This window comes from Cricetulus griseus, chromosome 4, assembly GCF_003668045.3.
Source record: "Cricetulus griseus strain 17A/GY chromosome 4, alternate assembly CriGri-PICRH-1.0, whole genome shotgun sequence".
Classification (NCBI taxonomy): Eukaryota; Metazoa; Chordata; class Mammalia; order Rodentia; family Cricetidae; genus Cricetulus; species Cricetulus griseus.
The window spans coordinates 153,466,636-153,478,673 of record NC_048597.1 but is presented as its reverse complement, the minus strand read 5'-3'; the positions used below and the strand labels follow the sequence as shown (position 1 = coordinate 153,478,673).

Below are 12,038 nucleotides of genomic sequence, written 5' to 3'. Positions count from 1 at the left end.
GTCTGTCCATGCTATTAACCATAATTATTGTACTAATTTACATTCCTTCCAACTATGCAAATGTTCTTTCTCTACATCGTCACTAGCACTTATTAGCTTTTGTTTTTAAATAATAGCTATTCTTATTGTTTTTGATTTATATTTACATAATGAGTAGTGATATTGAGCCTTTTTATATATTTTCTGGCCATTGATATATGTTGAGAAAGGTCAATTTAGGAACATTGTCCATTTTAAGCTGGTTATTTTGCATTTTTCTGAATTATTGGAGTCCTTACATACTCTGGATCTTAATTCTTCATCAGATAAAGACTTTGCATGTCTCTTCTCCATTCTGTAGATTGCCTCTTCATGCTGACAATTGCTGGCAGCATGAAAGCTTTTGGTGTGATATGATCCCATTTTCCCATTTTTGCTTTTGTTTCTAATGCTTTGGGGATCTTGTTCAGAAAAACTTTTCCCATTTCAATGTCTTGCTGTGTTTCCTGTTTTCTCTGAGTAGTTTCAAGTCTAAAGTTTCACTCCTGCGATGTGGTGTCTAGTTTTATTCTTCTGTGTATGAATACACAGCTCTTTCAGCACCATTTTAACAAAAAGGCCCCCATTTGTTCATCACAAGCCCTTGCCATCTCTGAAGAAAGTCAGGTGAATATATGTGGGTGGGTTTATTTCTAGTTTTCTTTTCTGTTCCAGTCAGTCATGTATGTTTCTGTTTTAGTTCCATACCATGCTCTTTTGATGACTCCAGCATTGTCCCATAATTTGTAGTCAAATATCGTAATGCCTCCTGTTTTGTTTTCTTTGCTTATCATGGTTTTAGCTATTCAGATTGCTGTTGTATTGTGCAAGGGTTAGGATTATTTTCTCGTTCTGTGAAGTATGTCCCTGATATCTTGATAGAAAGCCCACCAAACTGATAGCTACATTGGGTACTGTGTATAGTGTAACAACATGGATTCTCCCAATCCAAGGCATAGGGTATCTTTTCACAGTTTCTGTGTCTTCAATTTCCTTCATCAATGTTTTGTGATTTCATTATAGATATTGTTCACATTTTTGCTTCAGTTTATTTCTAGGCAATTTTGTAGCTGTTAGAAATACACTTGACTTCTTCATTTTCCAAATCATATTTTAAGGGAAATAATAACTTTGATTTTTAAATCCTGTTAAATATGGTATCGGAAAATATTTTACATCTATTTTAGTTGTAAGAGCAGGGAATCTAAAGAAACTGTAATCTAATTGAGATAAACAATGCAGTAAAATTTACTAATAATGCTTAATGTTTTTATCTGAAATAAGAGGGAAATCAGGATTATCTCAATAGATTCACAAAATATGTATGTTGAAGATAAAACTGATGAATAGTTTAATAGTATCAAGTAACAAAAGATTAACAGGAAAGTGCTTGACATGGTAACATATGTTTAAAAATACATGAAGCATTATCTTTATTTGTGAAACTTTTTTACTGTCAAAAATAAAACAAGTGTACTATTATCTATTCTATAACTTAGCAAAGTAATGAAAACCCTTAACTATACAATAAGAAATGAAGTATATATTAGCCACTCCAAGTCAAGAAGAAAAGAAATAAAAGTATTTTTATTAAAAAGTATTTTTATTAAGGGATGATAAGATTTTCTATACAGTAAATATTATCAACATAGGGATAGAATAAGAAACTTCTATAAATGATAGAAATGTTCAACATGCATAGTAAATAATAATAAAAGATATCATAAAACACCACTCAAAGGAACACAAAAGCTATGAGATATATAAGAATTAGTGGAATTTGGGGGCATCATGTGCTTGAGAGTATGCATGTCCACTCTGTGTGTTCAGGGTTCACAGAGGCCAAAAGAGAGTATCAGATTTCTTGTAACTGTGAGTGCTGAAAACTGAACCTAGGTCTCTGCAATAGCAGCTAATGTTCTTAACTGCTGACTCATCTCTCCAGCTCTCATTATTTATGGCAAGTCATACTGGAAATATTGTCTTTTAAGTGTATCCATATTTAGTGAAATTCAAAGTTTATTAAAATATTTATAAGGTATTTTTGATTTTTTTTTAAAAAATCAAGGTTAATGTGTGAAATCAGAAGTTCATGAGACATCATGGAGATTATTGGAGAAAGAAGGGTTAGGTATAAAATGGATGGTCAAACTGGTTCATGCAGAAAAAAAAATGTTGCTTCACTGCCTTCTGCCATTTACAAAAGGAAATGGCAATAGCTTGGAAACCTAAATGCAAAGATCAGACTGCAAAATAAATGGAGAAAACCACCAAGGACAAATTTCATGCCCTTGAAGTGAGTGAAGATTCATAGGTTCACAAAAGCACAGATAAATGCAGAAAACTTCATTGACTTCAGTGAAAGCCTAAGATGAACTGCTGGGCAGTTTCCTATAAGCTACACATGTGACTAGAATATGACTTAGTAATTCTAATCCTAGATATATTTTCCAAATAATTTAAAAGCTGTATCCACCCAGCATCTTTCCATGAATGCTCTTGGGTTTTGTTTATAGAAGGCCCGAACTGGAAACAACACAAATGTGTGTCAGCGGAAGAATGGATAAGTGCTTTCTCTTGAGATCTCCAATCTGTCCATTCCTCCATTGCAGTTCATTTATCCTCTGCACTTTGACAGGCTGTGAGTTTCTATGTTAACCACTATCCATTGTATAAAGAAGTTTCTCTGAAAAGGTTTGAGAGCTGCACCAAGCTACTGGTACAGAGAGATGAATATAGAGACAGTTAGATATATGTCCATTTAGGAGAATGATGGTAGTGTCCACCCTGGGCCTGTGACTTTCACAGGCAGGGGTTTGGGGCCAGGTTTACAGTACCAGGCATGTATTTTGCTCTGTGGAGCCAGCCTTAAATTCAATCAGACAGTGGCTCATTACCCCCTATAGCTTTCATGCCAACTTTGTACCCATGGATGTATCTTGCCCCAGTAGCCATTATTGCAGTTCATAGGTTCACACCTGGATAAGACCGTTGATGACTTTTTCCCCATAGCAGCCTGCATAGCTCGTTCCAGTTCTATAACAGGTAGCCACCCGGGAGGAAGCTGCCTGGTCATCAACAAATTTATTTCTCCATATTCTGTGACCAGAGTGTATGGTCTTCTCAGCATTAGGGCCTTAATTACAAGTGCCACTGGGCAACAGAAAACAATGACTGTAGCCTATATTGTTTGGGGTCTCTGGGACACTCATGACCAACAACTCAAGGGGAAATAGCTCACATCTGGCACTGGGCTTTTTACTTGTTAACCTACAGTTTTCTGAGCACTATTCCCAATGTAAGGTAACACTGATTAAACTTTACATATCCAAAGCCTATGAAATTATAGATTTTCATATGGCTTTTTTCCACCATCTTTAGTGCTACCCTACCATCCCTCTTCTTGGCTCTCATTCCAAGGTTTAAGGCTCCACAATTGCTTCAACTTGCATTTCCATATCTGGGGATAACCAGAGTATTTTGACCAACTAATAGGATTATTGTAAAGAACAGGTAGCTTATACTTAAGATTGCTCTCATTATCACTGTCCAATAAAAACACAATGTGAACCATCTAAATACTTTAAATTTGTCTGAGTCAATAAATAAGAGAAAAATGTTAGTGTATTTAATGACTTTTTATTTGACTCAACATAATTAAAATGTTAAAAATAAATTATATATCTTTTTCATACTAGATTTATGAGATCTATATATTTTATTCTTGCTACACATTTCAATTTAGATGCTAAACTCACATCAGAAATATTTAACACATATTCAAATTTCATAATAGTTACAGTTGATTAAGTGGGTCCATACCTCCAAATGTTCCCAAACTTTAAAACTTTCAGGCTTGTAGTACAGTCACCAAAATAAAATAATTTAGTTTAAAATTTTATATGTGATTCTGCTCTTTCAGAGCTGAGGTTCAAACCCAGGGTTAGACTTGCCTCACATACATCCTAAACCCCAAATTAAAAGGAACTAAAATGGGAGTTCAGGCTCTGTATCACTCCAGCTATATTTTCAGTGTATCGTGTCCATTAGAGACCAGAACCAAAAGATGAGCTGTGGCGTTCTAGAAAGCCCATGAATGGTTTCAGTGCAGTTCTCAAGTCTCAGATGCATGCTACACTTCAGGCTACCATGTGAGAGAAATTAATTCTTCTCTTTGCTTTGACCTACAAAAATATTTCTTAAGGAAAACCTTCCAGCTTTCCCGACAACGGGACAGCAGACTGCTTCCATTTCTGAATCAGAATTTATTTTGTCTAAGAGTTGCTACATATTCTGGGAAATAAATATATCTAAGAGCTGGGGAAAGATGACCAAAATAGACTGTGTTTAAAGAGCTGAGTGATCGATTCCTGGTAGTAATGCAATCTGGAATACACGAAACCATTAGCAAAGGAGAGTCCACGGTGAGGGCAGGATGTATTCTGAGCTATGGACAGTTAAGCTTCTTGAGATTTCAGAGCATCGCCAGAACAGACTGCTGTTTGGTCAGAGCCAAAGCCATTGTCTCAGGATGAGGAAGAGCCCCGGGGTCACCCTGTGTGTGGGGGATCTGCCAGCAGAGGTGAGTAAGTATACTGAGGAAATGACCCAAGCATTCTACCCCAAATGTTTCTTTATCCATGAATTCACTTCAGAATTGAGTACTAAGGTAAAAAAGAAGCCCAACTTCCTCTCAAATTCCTTAGCTCTTCAGAGGATCTTTGGCTAGAAGAAACCCACAGCCTATAGTTGGCACTGCTTTAGCAAATACCAAGTTAGAACTTACTATGTCCCAGACATCATCCTGAAGTCTTTATCCATATTAATTAACTCTAAATAAACTGGAGTCATAGATACTGTTTTCATCTCTGGAAACCGAGTCAGAGATGTTACCTATGTTGTGCAATATCTTACTATTAATCAGAGGTGCAGAATGGGATATAAACACATACAATCAATATTTTGGATCAACCAATATACCTGTGGTTTGGGCAGCTGCTGGATTTTGGTCACAGGATGAGTGTTGAGTGTCTAGTCCAGGGTGAAGAACTATACTTGGCCACTAGAGATGCAGGAAACATTTCTAGAAAACCTATAAAACCAACAGCTAACTTAGAAACCCACCTGACTTTCTAGTGTGCCCTAGGCTTCTATCATGTTCTCTATCTCAAAGATCTCCTATCCAAATTCTATTTGTCCTTCAAGGCTCAGCTCAAAGACCCCTTTCATTATTAAGGTGCTAGATCTTCTGTCATAATTCCTCTCTGTTTGATCTCTTTCAACTGTTTGCTGGTTAGTCGTGGATACTGAAGCTTTTCTATTCTCTCTTAAATGGTGCATTTCTCTGAGGGCCTGGGCCCCTGGAGGATAGGAAATGTATCTTCCCCATTTTCTTTCCTTCATTTTATCTAGCAAGATGGCTTTGACTTTCTAGGCACTCCTAAATATTCATTGACCTAATTTGAAGAGAAATATAGCATATTGATAAATTAATCCTAGTGGGCTCTGGAAAGTTCAATCTTAAACCTAAATTCTGACACCAATTAGTTATATTCTTTCAGACAAACCTCTAACCCCTCTGGGGCCTGGTCATCTCATCTGTAAGCAAATGAGATGATCTCTTAGGCCTCCTGACTTTTATGGAGCAGGTTACTATTTGCTCTGATTTGATGTTCACAAAAGGTCTTTAAATAAGTTCCTATGGAATGTTTCATATGTTCTGAGATCATCCTTGGTGGAGAACCCTGGTTGAAGTGGAAGGGACATTTCATCATGTGGGGCATTAAACAGCCCTGGATTGTAGTGTTTTGGAAAAGATCACTGGTTAAAATGTAAGAGAATGCTGATAAATTGCAAGGCAATAGTCTAGTCAAAGAAAGACTCACACATATAAATTTTGATGCAAAGTAGTATATTAAGAACTAGTTTTGGGGCAAGGATGTAGGTCAGTGCCAGAGTGCTGGTGTATCTTGTCTGAAGTCCTGTGTTCAACTCCCATTAAACCACCCCCACACCCCAATAATTTGTGGAAATATTCCCCAATTAACAGTAAGGTTTTTAAAACATAAAAATTATGCCGAAGGAAGTAACAATGTTAAGCATTTTTAAAACTTTTATTGAAACTATGTTTTTCATTGATGTTACTTATTTGACTAAAACATTTGAATTTTTTTTTAACAGTAAACCTTGAGTAGACTACCTTGTTCGCTAACCTACCATGGTACAATGTGCTCTGTCCTATATGTTCTATCTAGAAGCTTAGATGCCCCCCACATGCAGATATTGTAGTATGATGGCAGAAGTACCAGCATGTTTATGTTGAACCCGTGCAACACAAGGCAAATATGGAATTATTACCACATTGTACAGAACGGGATGCTGAGGTCTATGAAGGCCCCGCTGTGACCTAGAATGAAACTGGGAAAATAAAGTAGAAAAGCCACTGACCTGACCAGGCTCATTCATGTCTTCCAGGCCAGTGAAGTTCCCTTGAAGCAGATACACATTGCAGATTTACCTAGGGGCCCAGAACCTGACCATGAAGGTTTCTCCAGCTGAAGCAGATAGGGGTGCCAGCAGGGAGTCAGCTTTGTACTGGGGAGGAGCAGGGAGCAGGTGTTGCCCTCACCCAGTCATGTCTTGTGTTTATTGAATCTCTCACTTACAGACCTGACCTCTCTCTGGGTCCCTGGAAGGTGGGGTTGGCTAACAGAGAGCTTGCAAAGTTGAACTTTGTTTACTCTTGATAAGAGAACCAAAGGGAGATTAACTTTTTACCCATTCTCCTCTCAAAGCTATCAAAAGAATTATGAACTCCTTTCAAGATGAAAGGTGCTGGTTCTTCACAAAGGTGTCACGGCGCGTGAACTTGAGCCTTTTTTGTCCTTCTTCCCCACTGCGTGAAGTGAATGGATCACTTCACCTCCCCATGTGTCTCTAAAGGCTGCAGTGTGACCTCTGCTCCCTTCTCCCCACACTCCTCCTCTCTGCTTTCTGCTCCTCCACACTTGGTCCACCTGCCAGAGTCTCAGGAGCCAAAACCAAAATGCAGGCGTAAGTACCATCTGTTTTGTTCAAGAAAGAGACTGGATGAGTGAATTGGAGACTCTGATTTCTAGAGAAAGACACCCATCTCCTGATGGCGCCAAGTGTACATCCTGAGACCATGCTGTCTCTATTGTACCTGTTCCCGACTGGCTCCAATCAACACAATTTCTTAAACTCCTTTACAGCAAGCTTGCTAGAGCTGTCTGCCTCACCATGAGGTTCCAACTTGCTCTGGCTAATTAGGAGGCTTTGGGGTGTGTGAGTTGCTTTAGAAGCTGTTCTGTGGGTGACTGTAGTGTTGAGCAAGTTCACGTTTGAAATACCTAATGCTCAGCTGTTTTCTGCGCTAGATATGGAGAAGGGGCCATTTGCTGGGACTGTGTGTTTTCTCTTCCATCTTTTTTGGCTCGTAGAGTTATGCGCTTACCTCTACTTCCTACCTGCCTCCCTTAAAAATATGAAAGAAGGAAACTGGGAAGATCATTGTTCTTCAGGTTTGGAGCTGAAAAGAGCTTTATTAAAATTACCGAGGCACGCCCGGTCCCTGAATGCCTTTAGAAAGGAAAGTCCCAGTGATTTATTGCAGATGGCAAAATATTTGTCATCCAACAACTTCCCCTCCAGCTTCCAGCCCTTGTTCTGCAAAGCTAATGCTGGAGACCACTGCACTCCATTCACAAGCTTGGACCTCGCATGCTCTCCCATCTACTTGACTATCCTTCAGCTGCCTGACCTCCAGGTAGCTAAATTAATCTTATCTTGCACCTTACAATTCTATTGTCAGATGGAACTTTATCTAAAGTCTAGGATTGTCATTTCCACGAAACTTCTTCAATTCCCTCTTTACACTTCATTAATTTAGCTACGCAATAAATGTTGTTCCTAATCTCTGTGAGAGGTGTTGGGTATCTGTACTGACTAGTTGCTGTATGTTTGGTTTTTGAAAGCTTAACACAAGCTAGAGTCATTTGGGAAAAGAGAACCTCAATTGAGAAAATGTTTTTTATCAGACTGGCAAGCAGGCAAGTCTGTGGAAGCATTTTCCTGATTAATGATTGATGTGGGAGGTGCCAGCCCACCATGAGTAAGTCCTGGGTGGTACACTTCAGCAGCCTAGGCAAGCCATGGGGAAGTAAGGCAGTAAGCAGCTTTCCTCTGTGGCCTCTGCTTCAGGTCCTGCATCCGGATTTCTGCCCTGTCTGAGTTCCTGCCTTGGCTTCCCTCAGTGGGGAACTGTGAATGGAACACGTAAATAAAATAAACCTTTCCTCCCTGAGTTTCTTTTGATCCTGGTATTTATCGAAATCTTAGAACACAAACTAGAATAGTGCCCAAAGATAAATTAGGCAGATATATTTCTCTCTTGTATTTGTTCTATGGTCTAACCTGGAAACTGATCATTGACTAAGAAATGGTCCCTAAACGCTGGTCACATTGACATAAATAGGCAAGCATGGGAGCCTAGACTGCATACTGGCCAGGGAAGTTCTCATTGACAAAACAAAAAGACATTTAATATAAGACCTTAATTAAAAGAATGAGCAAGGAAAGGAAGACAGCCATCAGGCACTAGAAAGACCAGTGTGGTCAGAACATACTAATAGATGATATTAATTTCACGTTATGTATATCTGGCAAAGTAACATTTTGTTTGCCATCCACACAAAGTCTGTGATGATATACGTGAGCACACAGAGAAGGTGAGTGGCTTGCCCCAGGTCTTGGCTTGGAATGCTGTGTCTGGGTTAAGAGCCAAGACAATCAATCAGCTTCCATCCAGTCCCCTGAACATAGTACCAAACTGCAGTGACAGCAAGGAAACAGTCAGAGGGATCCTCATCATACCATCCAGGAAGAAAAGGAAAGGAAGTCCTTTCATTCAGTCGGTGCAGGTGGTACCGAGAGCTGCATACAGCATCCAGATCTCTTAATTAGCTATTTCCTTCATTGGACACAACACTGGGAGACTGTCTTGAGAGGTTAGTTCTAGGCATGGTGAGAAAGTGAGTGGCAGTCACACTGGTCCTCACTGTCCAGAGGAGCAGGAGAGGCTATGGGAGAAGGAGAGCTAATGACTCCTCACATAAGCTGTACATACAGTGTTTGGGGACCAGGAGAAGCCATGAGAACTTTGGTCCATGTTTTTTTATTCTTCTTTGTTCAGCACATAACTAGTATGTGCCATCTAGATGCCCAGCTTCCTGCTAAAAGGTAAGAAATGATTAGGGATTTGGACAAGTGAAGTAGAAGCTGGCAAAATTAGAGGCAGAGTGTGATGGTCTGTATCGTGGAGAGATATTGAAGAATTGTGTCTGATTAGAGTTCAGTTGCTGGGGCTTGGGACAGGTTGGGCCAGGGGAGAAAAGCAATCACCTTAAATCATCTCAGAATCAATAGTGAGATTTTTCATGTGGTTGCAGATATGTAATAATGAAGCCATTACCAGGCCTTGAGCAGGGGAGATTAGTGAATGTCACTTGTAGACTGGTTGGCAACAGTGTGGAGAGTCTACTGGACCTCGGCCAGAGTCCTAGTGTGAGTTGTCTGCAATGAGGTAAGAGGTCCTTGGGAACATAAGAGTTGGCCCAAATATCATTGAGTCCTGCTTCTCACTTGTCCCAAATGTGCTTCAGAAAGGATGCTGCAGTTAAAAGAAGGTCTCTCTCTTGAAGATCCAGGAAAACTATTTTTTCTCTGTTTCTTGAAGCAGACAGGATTTCTTTCTGGATAGTCCAAGACCATTTTATTAACCAAAATCTGCCTTCAACTTGGCATCTCTTCAGCCAGAAACAAAACTATTATTCACTCTGGACTGCCTGAAAAGGGTTAGGAGAAATTAATGTAACTGAAGGAGACTGTCCTTAATTAAAGGAGCTAATTGGTAAATTTCAATGGCTGCCTTGTTTTAGACAGGAGCACCTCTTCCCCCTTTCCTTTTCTAGTTATTTTTTTAAATGTAGTTTTCAAATTCTTTTAGTGTTGGGAAGTTTATCATATCTGGGTTTTACCTGGTCAATTTTTGTTTAATCGTCAGCAGATTCTAGTTCGAGCTGACTGCCTTTTGGGGATTGGCACACACATTGTGTCTTAGCGCCAAAGCATGTGGGTCATCGGATGGCTCTGGAGCAGTGAATGCAACCGTTGTGTGCCTCTGGATGACTGTGTGGAGTCTTGGCATTTCTGAGTAGCCAGGGAGTCACATGGGTGAGTTTCTCTCCATCTCCTGGCATGGCAGTTTAGAGTGTCCCTCTTCCACTCTTCCCCACAGCCTCCCTCAGCTGGACTTTCTCCATTCCACATGCATGTTTTCCCTGTTGACCTAACATCACACATTTTTTTTGCTTAGCATTATTTTGTATGTGGATAGAGGCACGGTGGCAATGTGTGATGTCTATAGTTAAACAAATTAAAGCAAAAATGATTAAGGTATTTTAGGGAACATTTGCTACCTACCTATTTTTTACCTAGACACACACCCAGACAGAAAGACACACACACACACACACACACACACACACACACACACACACACAGAGAGAGAGAGAGAGAGAGAGAGAGAGAGAGAGAGAGAGAGAGATAGGAGAGAAGAGGTTTTTGCCTTCAGGGATTTTTAAAAAGTAGCACACCAGAGTTCTAGAATTAACAGGTACTTTATGGATGAAAAAGTTTATCTCAATTACATATAGACAAAGACACTGAAAGTGGGGGTGGTGGTGCCCTAAGCAGCAAGTCTCTCCAGACAGGGTCTGGTGTTCTCTGTGTATCTCACCATTAAAAGCTTCACACTGTCAAAGGGGGGGAAACAAACTCTCAGGGCAGGCAACTTGCAGTGTTTCCATTAGACAGAGATCAGTCTGAAGTCATTTGTATAGATGGGATTTGCATCCAGGTCTCTGGATTGTGCACGAGAATCCTCCTCAGTAGAAGACATTCATGTGAAGATGAGAGGGGCTCAGAAAAAGCAAAGGTGCAGTGAAAAGAACCACAGAGCTCTCCAAGCCCTGTATTCTGTGAGGCTTGGCTTCTTCAAGCCCTGACCTACACCATCCCCAGGAAGTTGCCGGCTACACAGTCTTTAAAAATGTCAGGAGATGCAGAGACATGGCTGGCTCCGAGGGAGCTGAGACAGCCTGGCGAATGGATGTGCTGACACAGCACTTCTGGTCACAGGAGTTAATTACTTTGGCTACACAGTTTAAGTGCAGCCCATGCATCAGATCAGAACCAGTTCCTGGAAACTGACAATGAGAGCTGGGGGAGGCAAGTGCAGATGGGAAGCAGGCCAGAGTTCCTTCATTCCCCCGATACCACACCGCCAGTTAGCTGTAAAAAGTGTGGGTTCACAGACCCTGCTGCTCCATTGCCTCTTCCTTCCTTGAATAAGCCCTACAGAGGTCCAAGCAGGAGCTGCCCAGGGCTGTCTATGTTCTGTCTGATGTCAGTTTCACTTCTTCCCTATACAGTAGTCTGGGTTTCTGTGCGCTTGTTGGATGCTCTTACTCATTTATCTAACTGGAGGCATCTTCACTAATAGACTTGTGATCATAGGGGCTTCCACATTGGATGGCTTAACAACAGTTCATAGTTCCAGAACTAGGCAGTCCAAGGGCAAAGTATTGACACACTGACTTTCTTTCTCCTTGCCTTCTGGATGTCAGACTTCTTGCCATGTGCTCACATGGCTTTTTATCCGTGAGTGCACATCCCTAGTGTTATCTTGTGTAAAGCTATGGACCATATTGGGTTCCACATCATGCCCTAATTCATCCTTTTTCACTTCCTTCAAGGCCATATCTCCCCAAGGGCACACTGGGATTAGGATTCCCATGTGTGAATTTTAGACAGACACAACTCAGTCATAATGCCATAGATAGCTCCTTGCTGCTGAAGCTACATGTGGCTTTGTCTCAGGAAAGTAATATTCCACCAGCAACAAGTGAAGGCACCTTCACAGACAATAAGGGAGATGTTTT

General features: G+C 40.4%; 1 long non-coding RNA gene across 14 annotated transcripts in view; it reads left to right on the top strand.

Moving 5' to 3' along the window:
• LOC103162770 overlaps positions 1-12,038 on the top strand; it is a 163,133-nt gene that overhangs the window by 130,850 nt on the left and 20,245 nt on the right. The window contains exons 9-10 of one of the 14 annotated variants that reach the window (XR_004769596.1): positions 9,486-9,619; positions 10,100-10,269. The exons of the other annotated variants lie outside the window; for them this stretch is intronic. This is a non-coding gene — a long non-coding RNA (uncharacterized LOC103162770). The remainder of the gene's footprint in view (positions 1-9,485; positions 9,620-10,099; positions 10,270-12,038) is intronic. 14 annotated transcript variants of the gene reach the window in all.